The sequence below is a fragment of the Cyprinus carpio genome, chromosome B6, assembly GCF_018340385.1.
Source record: "Cyprinus carpio isolate SPL01 chromosome B6, ASM1834038v1, whole genome shotgun sequence".
Taxonomy (NCBI): domain Eukaryota; kingdom Metazoa; phylum Chordata; class Actinopteri; order Cypriniformes; family Cyprinidae; genus Cyprinus; species Cyprinus carpio.
The window spans coordinates 6,740,668-6,758,099 of NC_056602.1; the positions used below are offsets into that span (position 1 = coordinate 6,740,668).

Below are 17,432 nucleotides of genomic sequence, written 5' to 3' on the forward strand. Positions count from 1 at the left end.
TTAAATCAAAGAATGCAAAACAGACAACAAGAAGTGCCAAATTAACATTTTAATGACACAAAGACAGACACATTTCAGTCAGGAATTGTGGCTTTCTGTGCAAACAGCAAAAGTGTGCTTTTAATGCTGATTCAGGTTCCCTCCAATTTGCCAAAAACACTTGCTGTAGCTTCCAAGGAACACTACACCTGCTCCACTATTTAGCAGCAAACTATTTCACACACACCAAGCACTTACATTTCACATCCTTCAGGATCTAACTTACTTTAACTTTCACAAAACACATACACAGTCGGTGAGATTCATCTAGTGCACCCAGTGCTCTTCAGTTCTCCAAATTGCATTTGCTCAGAAAGTCACAAGATATCCAATATGGATGAGTTACTTCATTTGACACTACCAGAAATACAAATTAACATATTCAACTTGAGAAAAACAAGTGATAAAGAAGTGCAAGCATCCTTCATTCAGACAAAGATTCGGCACAGTTGCCAAAAGTCTTAAAACATTAAGAAACAGCTTATAGGTTTGAGATTATTGCACATAAATACAGCTAAAAAAATTAAAAGAAAGAGCTGAAAGAAAAAAAAACAGCACTATACAGAACACAGAACAACAAAAAAGAGATGAATTAGCACACATAAAAGTTAAATTAAATACTCTAAAACTGAAATGCATCAAAACATTAAAATAATGTGATCTTTATTAAAAATGTATTAAAACTAAATAAAATATATTATATAAACATTTTTTTATTATGTCACTTAGAAAACCAAACCTAAATATAATATAAATTTCACTTTTTACCTATCGCTGAATATTAGCTACATAAAAGCTTGCATTTGTAAGCCATACTTGTGTTCATCCACCTACAGACAGATGTTCCTCAGTAAATCTCAGGTATATGTGTGACCTCCCATTTCAAGGGCAAAACCTCTGAATAAACTGGCAGCAGATGTGGCCAATTATTGCAACTTCTCTAGGTCTTCATTTCAAATGAGTCTTTCTTTCCTCCAGTTTTAACTGGTTTTAAATCAGAACTGTTATTGTGGCAGCTGTGCTACAGTTTCCTTGTTATTTGTCAATGAGACATTACTGAGTGAGATGTTGTCATAACTTGTGACTCCAGGATGCTTCAGAGCTCAGTGATGCATCCATCAGTCTGTTTTTTAAATTTATCTGAGCTTCGACATCCAGTAGTCACCCGCTCATCACAGTCATCCATGTGGTTATATAGTCTTTGTTCACTTTAAAGTTTTTCATGTATTATTCCACTATGCTGTGAGTTGTCATCGAGGTTCTGTTACTTGCGGACCTCCGAACTGCTCCATGACTCCGGATGAGCCAGGCGCTCTGCCGAGATTTTTGTAACGCTGGCGAAGCACAAAGTCAAAGTTGGCAGCGGTGCACATGGCATAGAACACGTTGGCTTTGTCTGGGATCAGCAACTCTGATATAAAAACATGACAGTGATTTATTGAGTGCTAAATACATACTTAAAAAAAAAAAAAAAATATATATATTCTATTTGTGCTTACACCTAATAACCTAAAACATATCTTTTGTTAATTTAAATAAAAGCTGAATTAATATATAATCTTAATGAAAAATACAAATAAAATGCATGAAAATTGTTGCAACTATGTGAAATAAAGAGTATTAAATGACTAAAAATGAAAAAAAAAAAAATTTTAAAATCGAAATATTTTTATATTCATTAAGTAAAAAGGTCAACGGCACATGAGGAGCAAAATAAACCAAAATAAAATCTAATATCAATATTAATGAATACTTCGATAGTATATAAATTGTACTAAATAGTTTTTTGAGTTTCAGTGTTGAAACAAAAATCAGAAGCTTCACCTTTGTCACTGGAAAGCCCTTGTGTGAGACTAAAATTCTTGGGCAGCTCATCTCTTCCAAGTTGTCTTTTCTCCAGAGCTCTCTGATCACCTGAGCTGTCTTGTCTGACGTCTCTGACTGGTATTTCATCTACAAAATAAAGAGAATGATAAAGTTTTTCAAGACTTTAGATTTGCTTTTGGGGTTAAACAACTACGACGTACTTCATAAGCCATCAACTTGTTGCCACTATTAAATATGTCAATAAATAAATACCTAATCAAGAAAAGATGAGAAGCATGGACACTGCAGAAATCAACCAAATATTAAGCCAACTTACCAAATACTTTTTATAAACGTTTCCATTGTTGCCAAATTCCCACACTGACTCTGACGATACAAGAAATCAGCGACCTGCCTTGTTGGTACATGGGATGCGTGAGAGAGGGAGAGGATGATGATGAAGATGAGGTAGATGAGGTAGGGGAGGGGCTGTCAGGGTTTCAGGACAGACATATCCGCCTGATAGGCAATCTACGAAAAAGAGCGGGGGCGGAGTCCAGAGAGGAGGTAGCGGTGTCGACTGAGATGTCCTGACAGGATACATACTGTGAAGGAGGGAATGAGAAAGACTGTTTTACCCCAACAAAATCTGTAAGAGGTCTGTGATGAGCCACAGTCACAGGTTTTTCACATTTAATTTAGGTGCAACTGACCACTAATTAATATGTACCAGATAGCTCGTTCTTTCATAAGTATATTTCTTTTAGGTGTTCAGCAACACAGATTGCAAGCGAGAATACTTGGTTAATGATGCGTCGTATGTAAAACAATCACATGCGCTGGCGGCATTATCTACTACACATGTGGTTCTGTGTCAACTTCACTGAAGCTCTGTTTTTAAGACCGTGCAAACTTTAAACTACTTTGGTGTGACTGAGCAAAGTTAGGCGAAACCAAAAAAGTCACAAACGACCTGAATCGGTGTTACCTAACCTAAAGCCTCAGTCTAAACGAACAGTCAAAATATGGTTTTGAGATAATATTATACCTATCAGTCCTAATATCTGTCTGCCACAGTGTACCAGTATTTTTATAATACTATTATAGTAATTTATTCAATATTTTTAATTAACTTTTATTTTTATATTTCAGTTTTCATTTTAATTTAAGTTTTAGTAATTTTAATTAATTAAATTAAATTAAGTTCATTAATTTTAAAATATTTCTATTTAGCTTTATTTCAGTAGTTTTACTACTTTAGTACTATGAAATATAAGTCATTATGTTCTTCTGATGGATTCAGCACATCATAATTAATTTGAATAAGTGTTTTAAATTTGACGACTGACAGCCTACACTTACAGTAAAAAACTAAATATTGTAGCATCTATAGAGTATATGAGGTAATAAATAACAAAAGTCTGCAGTTTTGTTACCTGTACTTTGTATCTAAGTGGTGAGAGGTTTGGGGCTGCTGAGATCTTCCATCTCTGAGCCACTGGAGCCAGAGGACGATACACTGATCTGATCAGCAAAAGTCTTCTTTGAGTTCTCACTGCCAGACAGCAATCTGCATAGAGCAGAAGAGAAATATGCATCACAGAAAAACATGCTTTTAGAGAAGTGCTTGGTTCCACTCAGCACTGACACGTGCCGCAACACGTGCATCCTCAAACCACATCACGAGATCAGTTTCTTGGTGGATGAGCCGGTTGGTGCGCTCCAGGGGTTGGGAGAGCCTGGGACAAGGGTCATCCGGTTGCTCCAGCAGCTCCCTTGACATTATCTACGTCCATAGCTAATGGATTTGACAAAATACAGATCTAACAGGCTCTGCGCTTCACTCTGAATACTCTGTAGCCTGCTGGACTCTTGCTTAAAGTTACCGCAAAGCCTTGAATGCAAGTCCAGTCTTGATCTCAAACCAACGCTTGCTAATGAGCAGAAAAAATCACTGAGCAATGGAATAAAGCAGCATATGCTGGCCTAACCTCTTCTGAGCAGAAAAGCAGGTAGGCCGCTGTCTGATCCAGGAACTGATTTTAGTGAGGATGTGACTGGAGGTTGTAGTGAGCACATGAGGCCTGCAGTGTGCTTGATCTGAGACCAGAAGCTCAAACTAATGAACACTGAAAAGGAAAAATGAGAAACACACACATCAGCACTCTTGACACAATAGAATTGTTATAAAAACCTAGCTTTTTCCACTGGAAACAATATGTAGGATGATTGTACTTACTGTTCTTACGCTTCTCAAAGTTGATGAGATCCCCCCTGTGAGCACAAAGAAGAGAAGTTTTTATAAACATAAAGAAAAATACTATAAGATACCTAATAGATAGCTATATATATAACTATAGGATATATATTATGTGTGTGTGTGTGTATGTAATGTATGGATGGATCTAGATATATCTAGCTGAATTAATGTGTCAGAAAAAAATCTCACCTCTACTACATTAATAACTTAGGTGCTGTGTCCAACATGGTGAGAACAGTAAGGTAAGTGCCCCAGGTATGGCACCTCACCGCTGGAGGGGTGCGTCTGCCAGAAAAAAACAAAACGTGTTCAGGCAAAAAATACAGTAAAACGTCAAAATATTTTAATGTTTTTTGTCTCGTATGCTTACAACAGGCACGCATTACTATAAAACATTTCGTAAAATCAGTAATATTGTGAACTGGTATTACAATTTAAAAAGAACCTGGTTTCCCACTTTTTACATATTTGTCAATTTGTTACCTTGTGTGACATTGAAATTTGAATTTTCAGTATAATTAATCCCATCTTCAGTGTCAACATTGATTCATCAGAAATTATTAAAATATTCGAATTCTATTTTTATTCTTATCAATGTGTGTTTCTATGATTAAAAGGAATCGGCAAAAGAATAGCATTTAGTTGAAACCAAATGAAATTTTTTTTATATTGTGTCGAAAGTTTTTTAACCGTCACTTGCGGTCCAATTAATTTCATCCTTGCTGAATAAAAGCATTCATTTCTTTAAAATAAAAATAAATAAATTATACTGAAGCCAAACTTCAGGGAAAAAAGTGTACATTTTAACTTAAACAAATCTGCACACATGCTTCAATTAAAAGCTTCCTCGGTTTTAAGCAAACACATCTTTTCCAACAGCTAAGAGTTATTATATGCTGAGTATAAATAGGTTTCAGTTAGAGGAACATGCTGTTGATGCATCCTGTTAAGTCATACTGTGTCAGCTAGCATTGTGGTAATACCCTTTTTGGGTGTTTTCAATGAATGAGTTGGCAGATTCACATTGAGACAGATTTTCATATCGTAAATGAAATTACTTGAGTCCAACTAGAGCAGCCCAGTAAAAATTTGCCGTTGGCAAATGCCTACTTCCACAAAAAAGAATTACGTTCATTTCCCAGAATAACATTAGATTTATAAATATTTTTAAACAGCAACTTAGGCCAGTTGCCTTAAATAGGATCAAATGCACTACTTTCAGCAGGGCGTTGTTTGTATGAAAACATTGCTATTGATTATCTACCATGTTCTCAGCATGTAGGACTGGGTCTGAGAGACTTTGGAGCGGTTTTGAGGGTCTGACATCACTGCCTGGAATTTCCTTCCTAAATCAATCACAAAAAAAATCGATAGCAGGACATTTGGCATACTGAAATGGCAAACAAAGTGACAAACGATTCTAGATAAGCATATGATTAAAACCCGAAGCGTATAGATCCACTGCAACACTTGGCTTAGCGAAACATTGGGTACATAAATCACTTTAGAAAACATTCAAAATCAATCTTCCACACCCCAAAGAAAAAATGCCACATTCAAGATAAGTACATTACTTAATAGAAGCATGATTAAAGAGTGCGGTCAAACGAGGAGTGGGATTAGATTATTAAAAGCCAGCACAGATAACAACAATGAATGTTTTGTTGTATACACTGAACACTGCCAGAACATTATGGGATGTTGTGCCTCCATAATGGTTTTCTTTGCCAAAACAAGATAACTCTTGCATTAACCTCATATTCATTTTGCTCTACTGATTTTACTCTTTGCATGTGAGCTAGAGGGAAAAACGGGGTTGGAAAATATTGAACTGTTGCCTGGTAGCATCTTTAAAGATAGTAAAAAGGGCATATTAATAAAAGCAGCCAGTATGAGATGATGTCATTTTATTATCAGAGATTCAACACTGCTATCAGCTCTAACACATTGATGTTAAATCATTAGAGGGATTTGTTTGCACATTGGCTGGGCCAAATATTGATGGAAGTTTTTTTCCATAAATGTAATTGTTTTTTTAAGAAATATTGTATTTTTTACATTGATCAAACGTGACAGTTAAAAACATTTATAATGTGTTTCTTATGATTAAAATGTTTCCGATACAAATTGCTTTTATTTTGAACTTTGTTAATCAAAGAATTCCATTTCATAACATCTCACCAAATTAGCCTTTTTAAATATATTTCAAATAGACATTTTACAATGTTACTATTTTACTGTATTTTTCTCTGTGAAAATTACCTCTACAAGAATATCTCGATTGACCAGAACAAAGTTCTCATCAGGAAATGTGTCGCAGAGGTGATCAAAGGCAGCCAAACTCTTCTCCCTGAAATTACCCCATTTATCCATTTAAATGTAATACTATGTGTTGTGTGCAATTTAATATGCGCAACTAAAACATTGCACTACAGGTTTAGCAACTCTTCGTGTAAGGATCAGAAGACACTACCTGCTGATGCCGCCCAAGTTTTCTTTAGCCGGTAAACAGCATTAGACTGAAGAGCAGATAAAGATGGCATCTTAGAGAGGAGAAGTTTCTCAACTGATGGGCACTCCTGTAACATAAATGATAATAAAAAGAACAAATCAGCTTAAAATAATACTAAAAATATATCTAACTCTTTTATCCTTTTTGGATCAAATATGCACCAACACAGAGTAATGATCTCTTTAAATGTCAGTATCATTAAAAATTCAAGTGGTTAGACTTAAACTCGTCAACAGCTTAAATATCTTAACTTGCTCAGCAAATTTGTTTGCAAAATGTTGCTCTGAGAGTGTTTCCTCATAATGTCTAATTATAGTGCTCCTTGTGGCCGTGCTGAGAACTGCAGAGTCAGTGTTTGCCACGTCAATCGGGCTACTTTTAACCCTGGCTACGTTTACATGCCCAATTTTTGGTTCAATCGGACTGAATTAATTCCGATTTATTAATCTGAATGTAGTGTTTACATGAACGCTAAATAAAGGGATGGGGTTAATGTCACAAGCTTGGTTCAAATTGGGTAATATAGATTTTTTTTTTATCGTTCAGGGTGCGCCACAACTGCACAAATATAGTTTCTCACTGTTTGCACATAATAACCACTCTCTGACACGGTTTCTCTTTTTGTTTTTAACAGAAGAATTAATATTTATCCATTTGTGGATAAATATACATATAAACCGCTGTGCCGTGCTGCTCATATTTATCACGCAGTTAGTAAGTAAAAATGCCCGTGTGCCCTCCCCATTCGCCCAAACATGGCACTCTCAATCGTATTAGAAAAGCATAATAACCACCCCCTTCAATCCGATTCGAATCTTTCAGTCCCGCTCGATTAAGGTGTTTACATGAAGGCTTTTCAGTCCGATTGAGCCAACAATCCAATTACAACGGATTATTTGGTTGCATGTTAACGTAGCCACTGTTGCCGTGGGTTGAAAACGACCCCAATAACGGATATTAAGCCCCTAAAAGCTCATTTACCAGGGGAACCCTGCCAAAAAACGGTGTATTTTATCCCCCAGAATGCCTATTTTAATCGGGGGACTAACCCCTCGAAACGCGATTGGGCTAGTATCCTTTTGGGTAGCAATTGGGCAGTTTTTTGTTGTGCACAAGTGAAGCCTGGCAACCCTGGCACAAGATTGCAATCTTGACATCATTTCCGACTTCATACTTGCCTAGTATGTTTCAGTTCTTATACGCACCTGAGCCACAGAGATCCCACTTTCCTCTTCTCAATAATCTTTTGCCCTGTCGTGTAGGGGCGTGCTGCGAGTGCAGGATGGGGAACCGGAAGGGGGATGTGGAGACGGAAGGGCACAGCAAGAGATTGGTGATAACGCAGTTAGTGACACAGCATTGAACTCGGGGGCAATGGTGGCACGGACTGTAGGCGCTAGATTTCGATTCTCTTTCTTGTCCCTTTGAGACCAACATGCAGCCAAGGCAGTCTGAAATGGAACCACTTTGCAAAGAGCTCCTCCTGAGACAAATGAAACATAAGCAGATGAATAAGAAGTAGGGTCTTGAAATAAAAACTAGCCGTTCAGTATGTACAAACCTTGACAACCTACAGAGCATCTAATAACGTGAGCTGCTCAGCAAATGTCTTGTGCAGGGAAGGCCAGTACATCCCCCGTCTCTTCTATGTCCTGTCTGTTCGTGGCGTCTTCAGTTGCCTGATTCGTCTACAGCAGTTGTGCTGGTTTCTGCTGATGCATCTGTGTGCCCGTCTGTTGAGTCATAAGAAGTTTGTTTAGCATTGATTTTTTTTGGTGTGTGCACATTAATGTTTAAATTAGCTATATTTTTAGACTTGCCTTCCGTCGTGAATTTTTTTTAGAAGTGCATCGGCTTGATGAAACCAGACGTCTGAAAACAGAGGCGATGACGCAGATGGATACAGAGCAGAAGAAGAGCCTGGTGAGCCTGGAGATAATCCCGAAGGTCCTCTTGGATACTCGTCTAACCATAGCCGGATCAGACGAGGCAGAGAACCTGCCACACACACACACAACACACTTTGTCAGCATTCTTTCAGACTAATTAACGCAGCTCTGAGAATTTGAATGAATAATCAAGATGAGTAACCAGTTAACTTTACTAATAATAGATAATGATTGCACTGGTACACAACCACCGTTTCAATTTAAGGTTCATTATTGTAACATACATTTGATCCCAGAATATACTGATAAAGTCAGAAATCCAAACTATTCCAAGACATTCCTAAACACATGGATTCAACTCACCTTCTAACGCAGACACTGGTTGTCCGAGATTGGTGACCATGTCCTCTCTACAGAGACAAATAACGTCAGTCTAAAGTTAATATTCCTAAAAACTCTTCCAAAAGAAGCTTTAGATTTATAAACACACAACAATTTTCAAACAAACAAGTGCTCTTTCAAGGTCTATTACCTTTATTTATGTCAACAAAACACAAGGACTCTCATGGTTCAACAAAAGCACCTCTGACGTGAGACAAGTCAAAGTGAAACCTGTTTTACATTTGAGGTGTCCTCCTCCATTCCACGCGTCATTGCTTTGTATTGGGTGCGATATCCTTGCACATTTATTTGCGATATGTCACAAATCCCACAGTAATCAAAGGTGCATCTGGGAAATCACTCTGCCTCATACTGAATTTAGTAATTTGGGCTTCACCAACCCTCATTTGATTATTCACCGTCCCTGAGCCTTGTAGGGGAATGTATACTGTGTAAATTACCTCATATATACAATACATCCGAGAGGGACAGTTGTGTCTCGAAATGGAAGTCAAGTCAAATGACTTATGAAGAGTACCTCCAAAGGAAAAACTGACAGGCCTGCAATGCACACAACGTCATGCTTCTAACGTGACAAAGAACATTCAAAATTTGACATATTTTTATTCCGTTCTACCAACAGTTAAGGCACAGGTTTTGTAGTATATCACCGGATGAGGGTATGATGGAGAGTTATGAAAACATTAAATTCGGAGGTAACTTGATGTCATCCTTCCTCCATTCAGGTTTTGGAAACAGCCCATATGGGTTATAACTCTCACTGACGCACAATAAGTTTAGCTACAGTTTTATATCAAGCAACATGGGACCTAAATTTTGGTTAATTCCGCCCTAGAATTATATGGTATTTGAAGGAACACAAATGTGGAATAATATAGTTTATGGTTCTTATTGGAGCATGACAGTCCTAACTGCTGTTCACTTTTACTGTACAAAAAAAAAAACTATTTTTGATTTTCATATGAAAAAATGAATTATTGTTTGGGTAGAAAAAATACCTATCTCTATGCTATATATATATATATATATATATATATAATAAAAAAAATATAGTCAACTGTTTATGAATGAATGTGCTACAAATAATGTAAACAATAAAAATAAAAAAAATAAAATGTGCTAGTTAAAACCATAATATTGTGAAATATTACAATTTAAAATTACTGTTTTCTATGTTAATACATTTTAAAATATAATTTATTACTTTAATGCAAAGCTGAATTTTCAGCATCATTACTCCAGTATTTAGTGTCTTATGATCCTTCAGGAATCATTCTAATATGCTGTGATTGGTGCTTTAATATTTTTGTGGAAACATGACTTTTTTTCAGGATTCTCTGATGAACCAGAACGTTCATAATAACAAAAATTGTATTAGCTATAACTTCTTTTGTAACATTTTCTTAATAAAATGTCTTTACTGGACACTTTTGATCAATTTTTAAGTGTCCTTGCTGAATACTGATTCGGTTAGGGTTTTTTTAATCATAATAGCACCAGACAGTAATGTTCATGTTAGTTCAATGTCCCTATAATCCTCTGAGACAGCAATTATACTCTTTAAAATGAGCATTTATGCTAACCTTGAAACAGGAGTTCTATGAGAGCATTTGTGCAGGTAAAGGCTCTGTTAGGGTGGAGAGGAAGATTTGCATGTAGTCTGGGTCAGGGCACTCGGGTTCACCAATTCTGTGACAAGACGCTCCAGAGTGGCTGCTTTTAGCCTGCGGACTTCTGTTCTGTGTGCGGTACTGCATGAAGCCGAAGGCAGAAGAAGAGGTCTCAGCGGCATCAGGTGGGGGCTGGATGGGTTCTCTGTGAAGGAGTGATGCCATAAATGGCCCCGTCTTCCATCCCTCCTTCTCCCCACTCCTGCACCCGGGTCCTGCACAAACAGATCATCAGACATATACACACCTTGACCTATCATTAAGCTTGATATGATGCCTACTGCAACGCTAATAAAGCAAACAATAGTGTCATCAAAAAGATTTCTAATTTGCAGTCCTGATACTGCAGCGTTTATTTTAGAAAAGACACTGACCTAAAATTTTCACCTGTCCAGGAAGAAATATACAAAACAGGAGCTCTTTGGAAAAATACAGGCAAATAGTTCAATCCAAATTAACTAGTCAGGAGGAGTGAATACATTTTATCTTCACCAGGCTGAGAAGACAATACATTGTACATAACATTTTTCTTTTTAGCAGAGGATTTTGCTTTTTTCAACAAAATCTTGTACAATTATAGAGTTGTTATTACAAGTTATAAGCAAATACACCAAACATTTTTACGTATTAAAATAATACCACCACTGTTTAATGATGCGCACACAAGAAGGGCATTTTCATTTTAAGGAAAGAAGGAGAAATCATTTAACGTGTTTCATGGTGGCAAACCCTAACTAGGTTGACAGCCAAAAATACTCAGTACTGTCTTTTATAAAAATCCTCTTTGGTGGTAAATGAAGCCATGATTATGTGCATAGCAAATACCATATCCCACAAATGAATACACGAATGTGGGCGACAAAAAAAAAAAAAACCCTGATGATTTTAAACAAAGACAGACTGTGTAACACAACTGGAGTAAATTAAGTCCAGTGTTTTCTCTTCCAGGCACAAAACGGTAGTGTTGTTGACTAATTCAGATGGGACCAATAATTAGATGAGATCATAACAACTGGCTTGAGGACCTATTCGCATAATGGTGTCATCTGCACGGATTCATGAAACACAAGACGACCAACTGATTTATATGCCATTATAAAAAAAATTTGAAAATGAAATCAATCATAGAATTCAACTAGAATGTTTCAACACCAACATTAATTTGATTTTTTTAATAATAAAAAATGTGTATTAGCTATAAATCACCTATCCTCAGAACATAAATTCAAAAACATCAACCAAACTGATTTTATATTATGATATTAAGGTAGGTGTAGGGAGGGCTTTTGTCCCAATAAGGTGGCATCCATTTAATAATTTTAATTAAAATAAAAATTTACACTCAATAAGTTGTTATTGCACACTGTTTTATAATGTATAACAATGCTGTGGTGCAGATAATTGCCACTATTTACAATAAGTAATTAGCAGAATATCCTGCTATTTTAACATATAAATAGAATCTAATTTTAACATATAAATAGATCACTAAAAAACACACTGCTATTTTCACTTAGTGTAATTAGCATCTATTGTTCCCCCCACCCCCCGCACATACAGCACCCCCAACCTAAAACATCTTGCCGTGCCTGTCATAATATACATTATTTGAATATACAGCTGTTTTAAACTGTAATAACTGTAAATACTGTATTCTTGATCCTTAAGTACAAAAGACTTCTTTGAACATAAAAACCTACTGACCCTAAACTTTTAAACAATAGTGTATATTAACTAAGAAAGATACATTGTTTCATATATATATATATATATATATAATATATATATATAGATATATATATATAACACTTCTAATATGTCCTGACAAAGGGAAGAGGTGAATATTAAAAATTAGACCTTAAATGTGACATGTAGGATATTGTTATCGATTTTTGTATATAATTTAATCATTTTTGATAGGATTTACAACTATGTCAACCATCACACCATCATTGTCTCCATCACATAAATGTATTTTATTTATTTATTCAGATAATTTCCCTTATTTAAAGCGGGACCTATTAGCATAGCACAACCCCCAGAAAATATGCTGCTGTATGGAATACACGTGTGACATGTGAAATATGTAAGCTGTCAAGTCAATCACTGCTGCGCCCTGTTTTGTTCTAAGCCTGAAAAGTATCACTGCTCTGTGCCAAAAGCTCAATGAACATACATAATATGCAAAGCACACAGGTTGTGGAAAAGGTTGTGCTTCTAAGTAAATCAAGTGCAGTCTATTCCTCTAACAAATCTACTGCTGCGAAAATCACAAGTGCATTCTTTCCAGAAACTCACCAGTCAAGCAAAACAGAGAGCTTTCCAAGCCAAAGCCCTGTGTCTCCTCTAAAACCATGCCATGGAACAAAACACAGGGAATGATTGGGGGAGGGAAAGCTGAAAGAATATCACAGGTCAAATGTGAAACAGGGACACTGTAAATATCTACAGGGGGTCTGAGAACAAACACAGAATCAGCTCTATTGTGAGACTCCTGACTCGAGGGAAGAGTGCACCACACCCTCCCCTCAGCACGCATTACATGGAACACCTCTGGCCAGCAGCTGATTAAACGCTTTCCTAAAGCCAATATCACGACTAATTGTAAACCCATTGAGTTTTTTGTGACAGTACTGGGATATCCGAAAAAGAAAGAACAGGAAATAATGCATTTTATCTGGTATTAAAATGAAGAGAAACAATTAACACCGTGCGCCGCGCGACACACTGTAGAAGTTACAACAAATTGCGTTTGCAAAGTCAAATTTTCTTTAGTCATTCTAACCTGTAAAATAACATTAAACAAAATTAATGTCCTTTATTGAAATTATTAATTAAACACGCGACTTACCATAGTGAACTCCCATTTTCCCATGTTTTCAGGCTCTCTTTGTCCTCAAACCGTCTGATCAAGCAGTGTAATAATTAAGGACTTTCCATTAGCGCAGCAAAACACGTTGTAAACTATATTCCTTGGAGCTGCTAGAAATGAATAACTTTGCGAAGTCAGGTTTAATTAAAAACTCCAGTGACGATAAAGTCAACTTACTGTACATTTTCATACAGTACTAGCTTTATTGTCATCAAATATAAAGTGGTCGAAAGGGAAATGAAATCGATTATCTTTCTGATTATATCTGTGTTTTGGCTGTCGATGTAGCACACAGCGCACCTGTCAAGCGCTTTAAACTGCAGTGGGTTGGTCTCTATACGTATACAATTACGTCTAGTATGACGTACGGGGCGCGCTCATTAATATTAATTAGAAAGTTCCGGCGGCGCCTCATCGTACTATGTTGAAGGCTTGATTTATGATATTAATTCACGTTGCGTGATAACGCCTACTTCGCATTGCTGAATTAATATTCATAATCTAAGCCTTAGGGCATAGTAGGATTCATAATGTCAAGTGTGAAAAGTATGGAAATCCACATTACTTCATTTTTTAAATTGAAAATTAAGATTATGATTGAAATACTTTTATTTTACCATGTAATTTCCTGGTATGAGAATTTGGGCAAAGTACAAGACTAGACACTGAACTAAATGTATACACAATTAAAACACAGCATCTAATTTATAAACAACTCATTCAAACATACAATTGATCATTTACATTTTTTCTCTTTGTTAGTTATAAAGCAGTCCAAACGTCTGAAGACCTAAGTGAAATACTTTCATTTAGCAAGCAACACAGTTTTTATATGATCAGTTTAACAATCAAAGGAAGTAAAGGAAATCTGACTGTTTGTCCAAATGTATTTCCATGTCTTTTTTTTTTTTTAATTAGTGCCTATCATGCAAAATAATGCGGAATCTTAAATATTTCATTATTAGTTTCACATCATGATCTTTCATTGTTTATGTCAAGGTTTAAATCACATTGTACTGATCCACTGGCAAATAAAGTGCAGCCCATTTAATCCAGGAAAAGTACAAATGACTCAGATGCCACTATGCAGACCCTTCAATGAATAATGGTGAAAATTGTATGAAATGCCTATTTACAAAGCCCATACACACACACACACACACACACACTCTGAATGATACAATCAGCGGTTTGTTGGTTTCTGGGTATAGTTCATTAAGGTCTTTCTGTTCTCTCTGACGTAGATCTGTGAATGTGCAATGGCATCCAAGCAGGCCACCCCACGCTCACTGAGACACTACAACATAACAATAGGTGACGCACACTACAGAGCTGTTATTGAGAGACCACGATCATCACGATAAAAGTATTTAAGCATATCCATAACAATACCACTCATTACTAAGACAGAGGTCACATGCTGATGTGTGTGCAGTTACATTTAAACACTTCATTTCAACGTCAAATTCACTGGTGCAACATAGTTTTAATGCCAGGTAGAATAGCTTAAAAAATGTACATGCCTGCTATGTTAAAACATTTTTCATTATTGATGTGCTTAGTAACATTCTTGTCAGGTAATACCTATGCTAGTAGATACATTTTAAACATTTAAACAATTTTTTAACCATGCGGGTGTAATGTGACACCAAAACCACCTTTTCCTTTTAGTTTTATTTATGAAAACATACACTTATGCTCAGATTTTTTGGGGGGTCAGTAAGATTTTAATTAATGATTAATTTTTAAAGACATTTATTTGATCAAAATAGAGTAAAACAGCAATATTTATAAATATTATTACAATTTAAAATATCTGTTTTCTATGTAAATTTGTTATAAATTTGAAATTTTCAGCAGCCATTACTCTAGTCTTCAGTGTCACGATCTTTCAGAGATCTTTCTTATATGTTGATTTGCTCAAGAAACATTTCTTATTATTAGCAGTGTTACAAACAGTTGTGCTGCTTACTATTTTTGTGGAAACAGTGATACATTTGATCAAGATTAACTTAAATCTTTTGTAACATTATAAATGCTTCACAGTCACTTTTGATCAATTTAATGTCTTCTTGCTTAATAAAGGTATTCATTTCTTAAAAAAATTAAATCATAAAGTTTAAAAAAAGTTTGAACAGTAGTGTAAATTCAACAAAAGTGGATGCATGAATTAACTTATTGCAATCAACAAATATCAGAGGAACATCAGAGGTTTAGAAGGGATAAATATACTTTTTGCTGCTTTACTCTTGTTCTGTCCAAGCTCAATTCTAGCTAGCTCTGGATCCTTATACAGCTTATTTGTCAGCTGCTTTGCATTAAAGAGCATACTAAATGAATAAATGCAAATATAATTGTCAACAGATCATCATCAACACTGACCTCACTGCATTCCTCAAGGTCCAGCAGATGGAAGCTCCTGAGCCAAACGCCGGGCTCCTCGTCCATCTGCACATCCACATGATGCCCAGTCTGGCACAGCAGATGCCTTATTCGTCCAAATCGTGCTCGCAGACCCTTCTCTCCACCAGACACCACCAGAGAGGACCTCATCCTCCACCCAAATTATACACCAGCTTCCTCCAAGAGCAGAAGATTCATGTCAGGAATGTGAAAAAAAAAGTGACATGACCCATACTCAGAATTCGTGCTCTGCATTTATCCCATCCAAAGTGCACACACACAGCAGTGTGAACACACAAACACACGGAGCAGTGGGCAGCCATTTATGCTGCGGTGCCCGGGGAGCAGTTGGGGGTTCGGTGCCTTGCTCAAGGGCACCTCAGTCGTGGTATTGCCGGCCAGAGACTCGAACCCACAACCTTAGAGTTAGGAGTCAAACTCTCTAACCATTAGGCCATGACTTCCCCATGTTATGAATGTTATTTGGCTAACCAATAGTTAAATAACTATAAAAAATAAATCAATACATACACACACATATTTCTTATTCATTTTATGATGTAACATTGAAATTTTTACAAATTTAATAAAAAAAAAAACAGTAAATTTAGGTAAAATTAAGTAATTCAGCAAAATTACCTGTAATAAATCTAGGAAGTCGACTTCCTAGGAGAGACTGTACTCAAAACGTTTTTATTCTTAAAGTTTAATTTAATTTTATTCCTCCAAGATCAGCAGACACATGTCAGTCATATTATAAAACTTTAATGTGCATTCAGCAGTGTTATTTTGTATCACTGAGATACTATTGTAAATTTTATTAATATTTTGATGATTTTATTTTTGTTTTGATTTTTATATTTTCCATTTAATTTTTAAAGTTTTTTGTAACTTTGTTGTGCATTTGTCTGATTTTTATTACTTTTTATTTTTATATATAGGTCTATTTGGTTTTTATTAATTTTATTTTAGTTTTAGTTATTTTAGTACATCAATTTAAATAAAATATAATAAGAAATGTTACCCTGGCAAGCTCAACTATAGACAAAATATAAAGTTTTTAAAAATATTTTATTTCATTTAACGTTTTATTTAAAGTAATTTCTTTGATTATAAACTAAAGGAGAATAGGGATTAAGACTGAGGAAAAACACTGCAAAGGTTTTATCTCTCTAATCTTGTATGTCAGATCTTAAGGTTTCTAAGTTTTTAGTATTAAGCAGTTTTATTTTATAATTTATTGTAGACTAACAGCATTATGTAGATAAATGCACTATATAACTGTAAAGTAGTTGTCCTAATATATTTTCTTTATATAAATAATATAATCATATAATATTGGATATTGTTAACATTCATATATGTAATTTTTTTCCATTAAAAATAACAGAATTAATTGTTTGGAATTTGAGAGACTTTATAAAGCAGCATGAACTTTAGTGAAACACAGAATGAGCTACTCACTGTTGATGATGCTCCTTATCCAGTGTCTGTTCGTAGTGGATCAGAGGTCAGTAGTGGATCAGCTGTTTGGACTCTGCTAAAACCAGGAGAGGGGATGCCATGACCTTCCAGAATG

At 35.6% G+C, this 17,432-nt stretch overlaps 1 pseudogene; it reads right to left on the bottom strand.

Annotated features, from left to right (window-relative positions):
• Nucleotides 1–1,289: 1,289 nt before the first annotated feature.
• Nucleotides 1,290–17,361, bottom strand: LOC122137583 (annotated as a pseudogene).
• Nucleotides 17,362–17,432: the final 71 nt, after the last annotated feature.